At 30.3% G+C, this 13,590-nt stretch overlaps 1 protein-coding gene across 1 annotated transcript in view; it reads right to left on the reverse strand.

Annotated features, from left to right (window-relative positions):
- Positions 1–13,590, reverse strand: part of LOC123302612 — a 143,843-nt gene that overhangs the window by 51,746 nt on the left and 78,507 nt on the right. The gene's annotated exons all lie outside the window — the stretch shown is intronic.

Raw genomic sequence — 13,590 nt, forward strand, 5'->3', positions numbered from 1 at the left:
TTGACCTTTTACGTGCTTATCGGATTAAATTTCATAGAAAACAGCTAATATAATTCTGGGTGCCAAAATCATGTCACACAATTATATTTTTAGGCAATAAAAAAATTTTTTTTTTAATCATAAAGGATTTAAATCATATGAATTTGTGGAATGAATTAGACAGTTTTTACGAGTTGTTGATTTAAAAGTCTAACTAGATTTTAAATTTGTGTTTTTAAATCTTTTTATGAATTTATTAAGTCTAGTCACATAACACCTTCAAATAAAAACACACAGCAACAAAAAAAAAAAAGACCGAACTTTTGAAACTAGTTGCGAGTATTTGATGTTGAAACAACAAAAAGATTAATTATAAAAAATTATTAAATTCATAAATTTGGTTATAAACAAAAAAATATGATATGTTTACACGTTAGCGTTTTACCACATCATTTACACGTCATTCGAAATATTTTCATAACAGAGTGTTCATGTGATTTTTGTATTTATATTTGAAATTCCGCCCAAAAAAAATTAGGTTTTGGCAAAAAATGAAACGAATCCCATACAGGAGTATCGTACACGGTGAGAAATCTATGGCGCTTACTACAATGCTGGTATGGTATAGAGACAGATACTACGAATAGGGATATCCACCCGAAGTATTGTGGGTATCGCCAACCAGTATGGGCCTGGAGCCCAAACAATGCGTCCTGAATGGTCAAATCAGTATGGCGTTGATCCCGATACTGACGTAGTGATATCCACAAAAAATTCTTACCTTGTATTTTTGAATTTAGACCCCGGATCAAGATCAACAGCCAAAAAAATTTCCTGAGATAATTTCTTGCAGCAAAACATTTGTATCAATTTTCGCCCCCCAAAAAAATGAGTTTTTTATAAACAATGATACGAATCCCATACTGGAGTGGGATTCAACATTTAACAGACTATGGTTCCAGGATTATTTATTGGACTAAAGCGCTAACTTGTAAATGGAACAACTTCGATTGTTTAAATAGAGAATGATTCTACTTCGGTATGCCTGATTTGTACCGATCATGGTGCTGACAGTTTGCTAATAACAATAAATTTTTGTTGGGTGTTACACGATCAAAAAAAAAAACAACACATCTAATGTATTTCAAATGTTTTTTTTTTAGAGACGTTACCGACATTTTTTTTAATGAAATTACTAATTAATTTTTATTACTTATGTTTACAAATAAAAAAAAAAGTGTTAACAGGACTGTAATGACTAACGAATGGCTAATAAAATTTTATTAGGCACCACATCGAAAAATTCTTTCTATAAATATCAAAATCTGAATCATTTCAATTTTTAAAACGCTTTTATAAGCTTCACTTGTAACTAACTAACAAACAATTTTATAAAAAGTATTTTCAGTCCCAAACATCATTCAATAATTACGTAATTAAACTTTTTTTTAATTAGGGTATTGAACTATTTTTGAAAAAGTACTTCAAAATGTTGATTTTGCTAATAAAAAGCCACCAAAAATTTATTTCGAAAAAATACACAAACTTGTCAAAAACTTAAATTTTAAACCTTTTTTAAACTGTAAAAAACGTGGGCATCCAATTTGATGACGTATTATGGGTATCATTACACGAAATAACACAAATAAGTTTGACAGATATATTCATAGACATCTGATTATAATAAATATAAATACTTATTATCTATGTATATATTATACCCAGCTGTCTACACTGAACTAATTGATGATCTATGACTCATACCGAAATGACATCACAGCAGAGCTTACCCGCACTTTAGGTCACGTAATATACAGTTTAAAAATTACGATTTTTAATTTTAATATTTTAAAAGAAAAATGTGTTTTTATGACTCGAAATCAGAATATTATTTTCACTGCCAGATTCACTTGATTTAGGATTGAAAAACTCAAAAAACAATTTAAGAAATTAGTTTTCATTAAAACATCTGATAACTATCGATTTATCAGGGCTATATACGAATTCACCGACATAGTTTGCCAATACTTTTGCAAAGTTAATTCGTTTTTTTCGTTAAATCGAATTCAGTCCAATCAAAGTATGTATAATAACCGTTACTCTAATAAAAAAAAAAAGTCAAAGGCATGTAATTATCAAAAAGTACGATCCTGTATATTCTAAGAATCGATTATTATATTGGTTTGAAAAAAAAATCAATATTTGTAAACACATAAGACATAGCATTCATTATATTTTTATTGAGTAAACCAGTTTACATGAAGTGAAGAACAAACTGAGCACTGGTCTCATCAGGTTTAAGGTTGATCGGACACTATACTGCAATTTTAAAGGTTACTCTATATTTGTTTTTTAACCGTAATAACAGATTTTATTTTGTTATTTCATTATTTGAATTTACGAAGAATCTAACATTTCACTAGTAATGAGATTTATGTAATTAACGAAGGAGATGCAAGAATTGAATAATGCTAGGGATTTCAATAAAATTTTATAAATACATTTTTTGATTAACAAAGTTTACAAAAATTACAAAAAATTCTTAGATCATCGGGCTTTTTATTAATTTTTTCATCGTTCAAAATTGGCTGCAAAAATGATGAATCATATAGGTTATCCTTTCAATTAGATATTTCTATATCAAAAAATCTAGACAGTGTGATAAAAAACTATCTAAAATATTTAGACAATCTTGTAGTTTATAAAAATACCATCAAAATATAAGGTTGTCCATGATATCAAAACTAAAGTTTAATTTAATTATGAGTTCATCGAAGATTCAATTTTTTTATGAACAAAGACGACTATAGTTAGTTTATTAATGATTGAAGAGTGATATCTATATTATCAAATTTATAAGCATCACTTGCACACAATATATAATATATTTTTGTAGTTGTGTGGTATTGTAAAGCTAAAAAAATCACATTATTTGAGTACAAAGCATGTATTTGGTTTATATGAATGTACCGTGCAATAAACCAAAACTTTTTTTAAAATACTGTAGGGAAACAAACACCTTAAAACACTATTTTGTACGCATGAGTTAGCAATTCATAACATATCAATAATTCAGATTTATAACTATTCATTACTTTAATGCCCGATCAACCTTAATATTATTGAATCAAAAATATTGTTTTTCAATAGATATTTCACAATCCCAAATTGTGATCCAAACAGACTCACGAACGGAGACGGACCCAACTTATTTATGATGTTACAAATTCAATTACATGATTTGTATTTTTATGAGAACACGGTGAGATCTTAACTGCAGAGTTGCAGGCCTGTTTAAGTTGAAAATTTAAGGTGAGTATTGTATCGAATATTTTGAGGAAAATTATTTTTGATGAGCTTGTGTTTTTATGCATGGGTGTCAATTTTTTGCAATGGATGTTAAGGAATAGGGTATTATCGTTAGTCAATAATAAATTATGAAATTTGAAAAAAGTTAAAATTTATGTAAAAGTATACTTAAATATTCTGATTCCTAGTCATAAAAGCACATTTTTCTTTTAAAATATAAAAATTAAAAATCATAATTTTTAAACTGTATATCACGTGACCTAAAACGTGGGTAAGCCCTGCTGTGATGTCATATCGGTATGAGCCATAGACCATCAGTTAGTTCAGTGTAGACAGCTGGGTATCATATATCCATAGAAAATAAGTATTTATATTTATTATATTCTTATTTGCATTATTTCGTATAGTGATACCCATATTACGTCATCAAATTGGATCCCTGAGTTTTTGACAATTTAAAAAAGGTTTAAAATTTAAGTTTTTGGCAAGAAAGTTTGTGTATTGGTCCAAAATGAATTTTTGGTGGCTTTTTTATTAGCAAAATCAACATTTTGAGGTACTTTTTCAAAAAAAAGTAGAATACCCTATTTTTCGCAATGGTAATCAAGGAATTATGTAATTTGATAGACCTTACATAACAAGAGAATACATAAAAAAAGATGTTTTGCAATAAAAAGATAGATAAAATTATTTCCTTGCTTATATTAAGGGCTTGCCATCTAAGACCTATTCTCTCCGAAAATAATTATTCGTAAAATATAAAATTTACATGCTTATAACGTGTATATTGTACAGAATTTTGATTTGACAGTTTTTATGGCTTTCTGAGGCAAAAATTACTCCGTTACCCAAAAAAGTCACAATATTATTGGTAATCCACGTGCGTTCAATATCCAAATACGGTCCTGCAAATTGATCCAAATTAACGGACGGACTCACAGACTAACATGACTTATTTATGATGTTACAAATTCAATTACTCATGATTTGTTTACAAGTGTGGTTTTTCAAAAGGAACAAAAAAAAAAAATCTATTTACTTTTTAAAAATTTTTGACACTACTTTTATGCTTTGTAAATAATTATGTTCAGTTAATTATCTCACTTCTCAATTAACAAGCACTTAATGTTAATGTTAATATTGGAACGTAATCTTTATTAGTACCGGAAATTAGATAAATCTTCTATTTAAATTCATGTAATTATTTGTGATGTAATTATTTCATGCTCTTTTATTTTCAAACATTCTTCAATTTATTATAGCTCTAAAACTTTAAATATAACATATTTAGCTAAATTTTTTAAGATGTAAGTCGTAATGCTACTGAAATTGGTCCAAAATATTGTTAATTTTACGATGTTTGTAAAAGGGGGGATTCCGTTGCACCCAGGTATCTCTAAGACCAATTCTATCCCGATATTCGTGTTCAGCAATCATGAAAATACCCTTGTTACGAGTTTGGACTGATTATATGACGAATTTTTCGAAAACTCCAGTAAGCGGCGGTATATCGTTGCACCAGGCACCTCTGAAACTAATTTTATTACGATATTCGTGTTCAGCGACCCCAAAAACCCTTTTGTAACGAGTTTGGATCGATTATATAACAAATTTCCCGAAAACTTCACTAGGCGACGAGGAACCATTTATTCTGAGCACCAGGTACCTCTGAGACCAATTCTGCTACGATATTCGTGTTCAGCGACCCCAAAAACCCCCGTGTAATAATTTTTGAATCCAATGAATCCAATTTTTGTAATTTTTGGGCCAACATAACCTTATTAATCGAGTTCTATCGAAATCGAGAATGAAAATTTTTTCACGATTTTTTAAATGTGGGTACCCCACTGGAAAAAACGGAAATATCCCAAATTTGTTTATTCCCATATCGATAAATCTTTGTTTTTAGGGTAATTTTGATGCAAAAAATAAATAAAGAAATGCAAAAAAGTTAAAATTCGAATTCACAAATGATCGTAAAATAACACGTATTTGGGATCAACTTGGGGCATGGTTAAGATAAAAAATCGAATACCAGATTCTCATTTTTTTCTGACAATAAATAAATGAAAGATCCCATTTATATGACCCAATATTCATAAAAAGGTAAGTGCCCCCTATAAATCTAATCAAAGAGCATACCCTTGAAATAAATACAATTGTGTACAACAAAAAAGGGCGTATATAATCTTTTTATTTTTTTTGTATAGAGTGACAGAGGGGGTTTCAGAGGGTACAATGAAAGGAATCAGAGCTGAGAGTAGCTATTTAATAAATATGATATCTTAATCAAATCAGCCTTAAATACTTATAGTGGCATCGTGGCACCAATAATTATATCAAAATGATCATCTTTGACTATTTAATAAAAGCCGAATGTATTTTTAAACGATTGGGAGTGAGAAGCAAATGAAACTGACTTGCTTGAGTTGAAGTCTTGAAGGTATTTAGAGGCTCTTTTGATATTTTAGAAAAATATATATATTTTTAAATAGGCGGTAATCTCCTTACTCCTATATAATTAATCGTTTTGATAAATATCCAAATATTATAAAACTACAATCAAAAATAACAACCATACCTTAAATTATTCTTATATTTTTAGGGACACGATTTTTATTATGTTTCTCACAATAATACTACAGTAGAGTCTCAATTATTAATCGGAACACATGAAAATCGTCCGCCCGCACTTTTTTACCACTCTTCTATCAATCACTTAAAAATGATATTGTTTCTTTGTATATATATATACTGCAAGTTGTTCCTGAAAGAGGATATCTTGAAAAAGGCCAATCTTAGATGGAGGGAAGAACGTACTTGTGGTACTACATGACAGATATGGTCTGAGTACAATCGCAGGCGTTCCGAAGTTCTTATATCACTTCCAAGGGTCTCTGTTCGCAAAGTTGTTGCGGCTATCACAGGACACTGGTTGGGAGGCAAGTATGCTGAACGGTTAGGCCTTAGTGGGTCACGACTACTGCAGGAGCTGTCACAGTGGTGAAGATGAGGAGACAATGTGTCATCTTCTCTGTTACTGCCCAGCTCTTGTCATGAGGAGATGGGCTTACTTGAGCCAGCCTCTCTTTGACGACCTCTCCAACCTAAAGTCAGTCGACGTCAAAGCCCTCCTGCTGTTCTTAAACAGCTCCAAATGGTTCATGGAGTAGTGGGCGGAGATGGGCCAACCCTTTTACGGTACCACAACGGACCCTATGGTCTAAGTGTGTCCCATCCCAGGACAGCCACTCTAACCTAACCTAACCTTTGTATATATATTTAATTCGATTCATTGTTATGATTTTGTGTGTACAGTCTCGTTTAAATGCATACATGCTCTTCTTGTAATGCATCATTACCCGCCTGCTTCGTTGGAGGATTTGTTTATGCAAAATTTGAAGTAGATTGGACCAAGGAGTCACCTTGTCCCATACAAATCCTCGCTTTTTACCCCCCTTAGGAGTATAATTTCTGAAAACTGTTTGTTATCGGATGTCTTCGTCAGTCAAAGAACACACCCTCCAAGTTTCAGGTCTCTAAGATCAGTGGTTTAGGTTGTGGTCAGTCAGATCTCTGGTTTTTATTGAGTTCCGTCTATCGAAACTTTACTCTATTATCAATGAAGAATCCTTTTCTCACGAGTATCGCTAGCTTCACGCGGTCAATATTATTGAATCAAAATGTATATTGATTCAAAATATTGATAGTTTGTGTAGTATATTGCAACAATAATATTAATGAAAAGAATTGAAGACAATCAAATAAGACGATCAATATTATGAGTATTGATGGAAAAGGTATTGACAAAAATTACCGTGGAGGGGGGGAGGGTCTTCAAATACTGCTCGGAAAATAAAAATTTGTACATTTTTTATGTCAATTTTAATACGGAAACCGTTAATTTAATATTTTGTTAACAAAACGTGTTAAAATGATTTTAAAATTCGACCCTCGAGTTCACTCCAGTAATTAATAAAGTTGTTATCAAGAAAGTTCACACATCTATTCTTAAAATATATGAAACTGATGATAACAATTTGTTGTGTCATACATTTTAGTTTTTAATTCACTTTTACTTCATTGATTATAACAAATTCTCTTTCAATTTCAAACCGTTTTTACTTCTAATCATTTATTGTCGTTTTGGTTATGAGATTTCAAAGAATTTCTCAATAAACAGCTCGCCTGATTGTAGAAGCTTTGCGCTGTTCGTTCAAAAATTTGGATGCAGTCAGTCGTATATTTTTAGCCCTCTGAATGAATTTTCGGACCTTCTATTAGCGATGACCATATTTGGACCGTCTTAACCTAACCTAACATTTTTTAACATTTAAACTTTTATTCTATCTCTAACAGTTTACAAGATGGGTCCTACGAATCCAACATCTTGATGCTCATTTACGAACTCGATCTCACTTTTTACGCTCTAGGCACGCTATAAAAATTTCAGCTTCATATTTTTTTTTCGTTTTTGAGTTATCGTGTCCATAGACGGACGGACAACCGAAAATGGAATAATTTGGTCATTTTATGAACACCTATACCAAAAATTTGTTGATAGCATCAATATTTAGTGTTATAACCCTGGGACTAAACTTAATATACCTTAATGTATATTACATACATACAGGGTATAATCATCAAAATAGATTGTGAAATAATATTTTTATAAAAATTCGGAAACTGAAATGGGATGAATCATTCATTAATTCATTTGAATCATAAATATGGAATCATTCCTTGTAATAAAATTATGGCTCCTTTTAAATTATATGCAACACACTTAAATTTTTATTTTTATTTTTCAAAAAACAATAAAACATGGTATTATTTTGATGAGAATATAATATTCTACGATTCCCTTCGCGCGCGGCGTGGCGCGAATCATGTTTAGCAGGTGTCATGTACACGAACATATGTTATAGTTTGTAACAAAACTCGTAAAGTGGATATTTAGGCATCTTGGCATGCCTTAATTAAACTGCCCTATTAGCATATTTTGACTATGTTACTTGTTTTCAAACATAACATGTTCGGTTCTTCTTTCGTCTTTTTTTTTAACTTAAAAAAAGGCTGTGTTACAAATCACACAAACAAGTCTTTCTTAATTAGACCTGGTTAACAGTTTTTAATGAAATAGCGATAAATTTATCGGAAATATTGAATATCCTCTTCCGTTTTAAATTTTTAACCTAGTTAGAATTCAAACATGAATGGTAGTCTTTTAAAAAGAAGTTTGTTTATTTATTTTTAATACATTAATGCGTGCACAGTATCTACAGTGAAACCTTGTTAAAATAAACTTCTTTACTCATCACACGCAGAAAAATATTCCATGTGTGTCCGTTGTGATAACGAAAAAGGGTTGGCCCATCCCCGGCTTTTTCTCCATGAACCATTTGGAGCTGTTTAAAAACAGCAGGAGAGCTTTGACGTCGACGGACTTTAGCTCAGAGAGGTCGTCAAAGAGAGGCTGGCGCAAGTAAGTTCATCTCCTTTTAGCAAGAGCTGGGCAGTGACAGAGAAGATGAGACATTGTCTCCTCCTCGTCATCACTGTGACAGCTCCTGCAGTAGTCGTAATACACTGCTATGCCCAGGCGTTCAGCATGCCTGCCGCCAAACCAGTATCCTGCGAACAGAGGTCCTTGGAAGTGATATAAGAACTTCGGAACGCCTGCGATTGTACTCAGACCATATCTGCCTTGAAGTACCATAAGTACGTTCCTCCCTCCATCTAAGATTGGCTCTTCTTAAGATATCCTTTTTGAGGATCAACTTGTAGTTCGCAAATGGAACTCCCGGGCATTTATTGATGCTCATATCCGGCAGCATTGTGCCATTTCTGGCAAACTCGTCAGCTTCGCAATTTCATACCAGGTTTACATTCATTTGTTCCGCCAACTCATTTAAGGACGTCCGGTAGTCCTGTGCTACCATTGACGTTGGATAGACTAAGCTGAAGGATTTAAGAGCTGCTTGGCTGTCGATGAAGATTCTAATTCCACTCCATCTAAGGGTGTTCAGTCTCATACATTCACATACCTTATGAATAGACATCACTTCCAGCCGAAGTGTTCACGCAGATTGAGATCTTCAGGGTCCGAAGCAAGATAAAAATTCAGCTCGATATCTCTTTTCGATTTTTAGTTATCGTGTTAACAGACAGACAAACAGTAATGGACTTAATATACTCGGATATATTTCATATTGTGATTGAAAGAGATTTAACTGTATAATATTTGTCAATAAGTGTGTGTAATATTTTTAATAATATTAAAAATTTAAAAAAAAAATCGTCACAATATTTAAAAAAATATTTTATAAAACAAAATAAAATTAAAATGACGTAATTTCAAATTAATTTGTATTAAAAATTAAAATTATAGTTTTAGTAATTAAGATAATTCCCTCAAAAGTTCAATGAATGATAAATAAATTCTTTTTATATAAAAAATTAAAATTAAAAAAATTAAAATTATATAAAAATTTTTGTAGATTACTAATAATTCAAGTCAAGGGACATTTTATAAACAGGCATACGATGTGATGTGTATTGTATATGGATATAATTTAATTCCTTCAACAATATTTGCATCTTATAGCGAGCCGCGCAGTTAAACGTAACATAAATCAAGCATTCATTTTTGTTCTGATTTTTCTTGAACGTATAGAAACCTGATTTTAAAATCCAAGAGATTTTGAAAATTATGTTAGAATAATTACAGCCACATTTTTCAATTTTAATAAGGAATTCTGTTAACCTGTTCATCTTCTGGGAAGAACCTCCAAAAAACTGCTTTAAAGAGAAAAAATTCCACTTTACTTATAGCTGTACTGTCCAAAGTTGCTCGGAAAAATTATCCTTCCATAATTTTCGAAACATTCTCAAGAAGAAATTTACTTGAACTTAGAAAATTTTCTAGATGCAATTTTTGCTTTATTTCCAGAAAATTTTCGTCATCATTTAAAAATGCAAAAAACATTGCTTAGCGCCTTTATATGGCCCCTCTAAAATATTTTTCCTTGCGCACCTGTATCGTTTAAAAAATATATTTTTGTTTATACCTTCAAACAAAAAATTTGCATCTAAGAAGCCGTGTCGAAAAATACATAACATAAACATTTATTTTTCTAAATTTTAATATATTTACATAACGAATGGAAATTTGGGAAAAATTTATTATAAAGTAATAAAAATAAAAACCAGTAAACAATATTTTGTTTAAGAAAAATCAATAAAACTTTATTTTTTGGACATCTGCTCAAATATTATTTCTATAAATTACGCACAAGATTTAAAAAAAACTTTTCGCATTTCCAAATTTGGTATTGGTTAAAAATATGTGTTTTTTTTACAAAAAAAGTACAGTCAAAATAGGTTATAACGAAACTGAATGGACATTGAATTACTTATGGTCATTATATCCAATAGTCGTTATAAGCGAAATGTACATTGAAATTATAAAGGACTTACTCGACCCGTGTCAAAAACTAAACTCAAAACTGTCAAAAACGCGGGCATCCAATTTGATGACGTAATATCGGTATCATTATACGAAATAACACAAATAAGTTTGACAGATATATTCATAGACATCTGATTATAATAAATATAAATACTTATTATCTATGGATATATTATACCCAGCTGTCTACACTGAACTAATTGATGGTCTATGACTCATACCGATATGACATCAGAGCAAGGCTTACCCGCGTTTTAGGTCACGTGACATACAGTTTAAAAATTACTATGTTTAATTTTAATATTTTGTGTTTTTATGACTCGAAATCAGAATATTTAAGTAAATTTTTACATAAATTTTAACAAATTTCATGATTTATTTCTGACTAACGATAATACCCTATCTGTTGTATTAATCAATTTTCACTGTATTATTTTAAAATTGAATTCAAGGTCTGATGCGTAGCGCTGACGAACGCGAACGACTTAATAGACATTGGCTAGGATAGTATACGACCATATAATAAAATTTAATGTATGTATCTGGGGGCTTATTTTGAATATGGCCCTTTATATAACAATAAAAACGTATTTAAATAAAAAAATTTATTTTAAATCTCAACTATATGGCTCTAATCTGATTAGTAATTCAGTAATCCTTTTATTGAAATGCCATGTTAAGTCACTGTTCTGTTTTTTTTTTTTTTTTTTTTTGATATCAAGATACCAATTTCAGTTTTTTTATGAAAAAAAAAGACAATTTTTTTTTTTTTAAAGTTAGTTTCTTGAACTCATCGCCTTTACGATTTAATTAACTTATTTAAAATAGTCATGACGCGGGCGTGACTTAAATCAGTTCTTCGTTATTATTCCAAAATTATATTCAGAAACTTTTTTTTTTTTTTTGGTGGACAACTCCACTTTTTAAAATCAATAATATTTCTGTTTTTGCCATCTAATTGGACGTAAAAAAAGTTCATTTAACTGTTGAATGGACTGATTCCGAAACCAAACGACCTTAGAACGAATTTGAACGAAATTTCAAAAATGACTTTTATGTAATTTTTCGATTTTCTCGGAATCCGATTTGTTTTGTTATTTTGTTAAGATTCAAAAAAATTTGGTTACCTCTTTTTGAGTTTTCTAGGATTTTAAGGCCCAAAAAATACTAAAAAACCCTCTATTCAATGATTGGGGTCATAAATTTTTGAATATCATGTGAAACGGGTCTGAAATATACAATTTATAAGAGTTTTTAGTTGATATCTCAAAAAATATTCGCTCAATCGTAAAATGAACCCGATTTTTGTAATTTTTAAGTGAAAATTACCTTATAAACTGAGTTTTATCGAAATTGAGAAAACAAACTTTTTCCCGATTTTTTGAAATTTTGTTTTAACAAATTTTTTTGTTTCCGATTTTGATAAATTGATGTTTTTATGGTAATTTTGACATTTTGACATTTTACGATTGGGCGAGTCAATCTTGAGGAATTTTTGGGTCCTCATTGGCTTAAATAATTCAAAAATTGAGAAATTAAAAAAAGCTAAATATCGGCACTTGTAATAAGTCGACATTTGTAATAAGCCTAATAACCTTGAACACACTGTAATGAAACGATAATTACATGAATAGTAATTAAAAATACCTCTAACAAAGTGTCTAAACATGCGTTCTTCTCTAAAAACAGTAGCAGCTAAGAATTGAACAAAACAAAAACAAAAAAACGAATTTAAAAAAAATAAAAAATAAAAAAAGATTATTTCTCACACACAAAACTCGCTTGCTCGAGCCATGAAGCGCGGTCTAACATCAAACAAAACGATGAGACGAAGAAATCGATAGTTTATTTACGATCAAAATAATCATTACTTTTATAATTTCCTTGAACATACTATGTGCAATGCCCTGCGTTAGAATAGAATAACTCCAACTTTAAATGATTCAAAAAATTTAAATTACAGTACAATCTCACTAATCTGCCAGATTGTACTGTACTCTTTATACCATGTATATATGAAATATAATATCAAGGTATAGTGAGTTTAGTCCCAAGTTTGTACCGCTTAAAAATATTAATGCTACCAATAAAATTTTGGTATAGGTGTTCATAAAATCAACTAATTAGTCCAGTTTTGATTGCCTGTCCGTCCGTCTATGTGTCTGACAACATGATAACTCAAAAAACAAAAGAGATCAAAAGAGATATCAAGGAGAGAAAGATATCAAGAGATATCAAAGCGTCGAGTTCGTAAATGAGCAACATTGGTCAAGATCTTGGATCCTTATGATCCATCTTGTAAACCGTTCGAGATAGATAGTTTGAATGTAAAAAATGTCCCTTATAAAAAAATAAACAACTTTTGTTTGAAACATTTTAGCTTAAACATCACTGTCTACATGTGAAGGCACAAATTAGCTAAGAAACATGGTATAGTATGTAAATACAGGTACCTATTGTTTATATTTTAAATTTATATGTTACATATATTATGTATGTGTTTGTTTGTTGACGTAAAAACTATCTATATATGGTATTTCAACAATTAACTCGATCAAAAAATCGATTTTTGCAATCAAGAATTTTGGACACTAAAATTTGCTTTGTCCTTCTATTATTATTACTTTTTGCTTGTATACAATAAAGTACAAATATTTGGGATCCAAAAATGGAATGTGATTACATCTTTCAACGGGTTTTCTATCTGTTCAATATACTATTATAATATTGTTGGAATGAGAGGGTAATTTTTGAATTTTTTTGATGACATAATAATAAAAATGTCTGAATGTTTGTTGTCTAATGTTCATTGGTTTTTGGTATAATGGTTA

Source organism: Chrysoperla carnea, chromosome X (assembly GCF_905475395.1).
Source record: "Chrysoperla carnea chromosome X, inChrCarn1.1, whole genome shotgun sequence".
In the NCBI taxonomy this organism is placed as follows: domain Eukaryota; kingdom Metazoa; phylum Arthropoda; class Insecta; order Neuroptera; family Chrysopidae; genus Chrysoperla; species Chrysoperla carnea.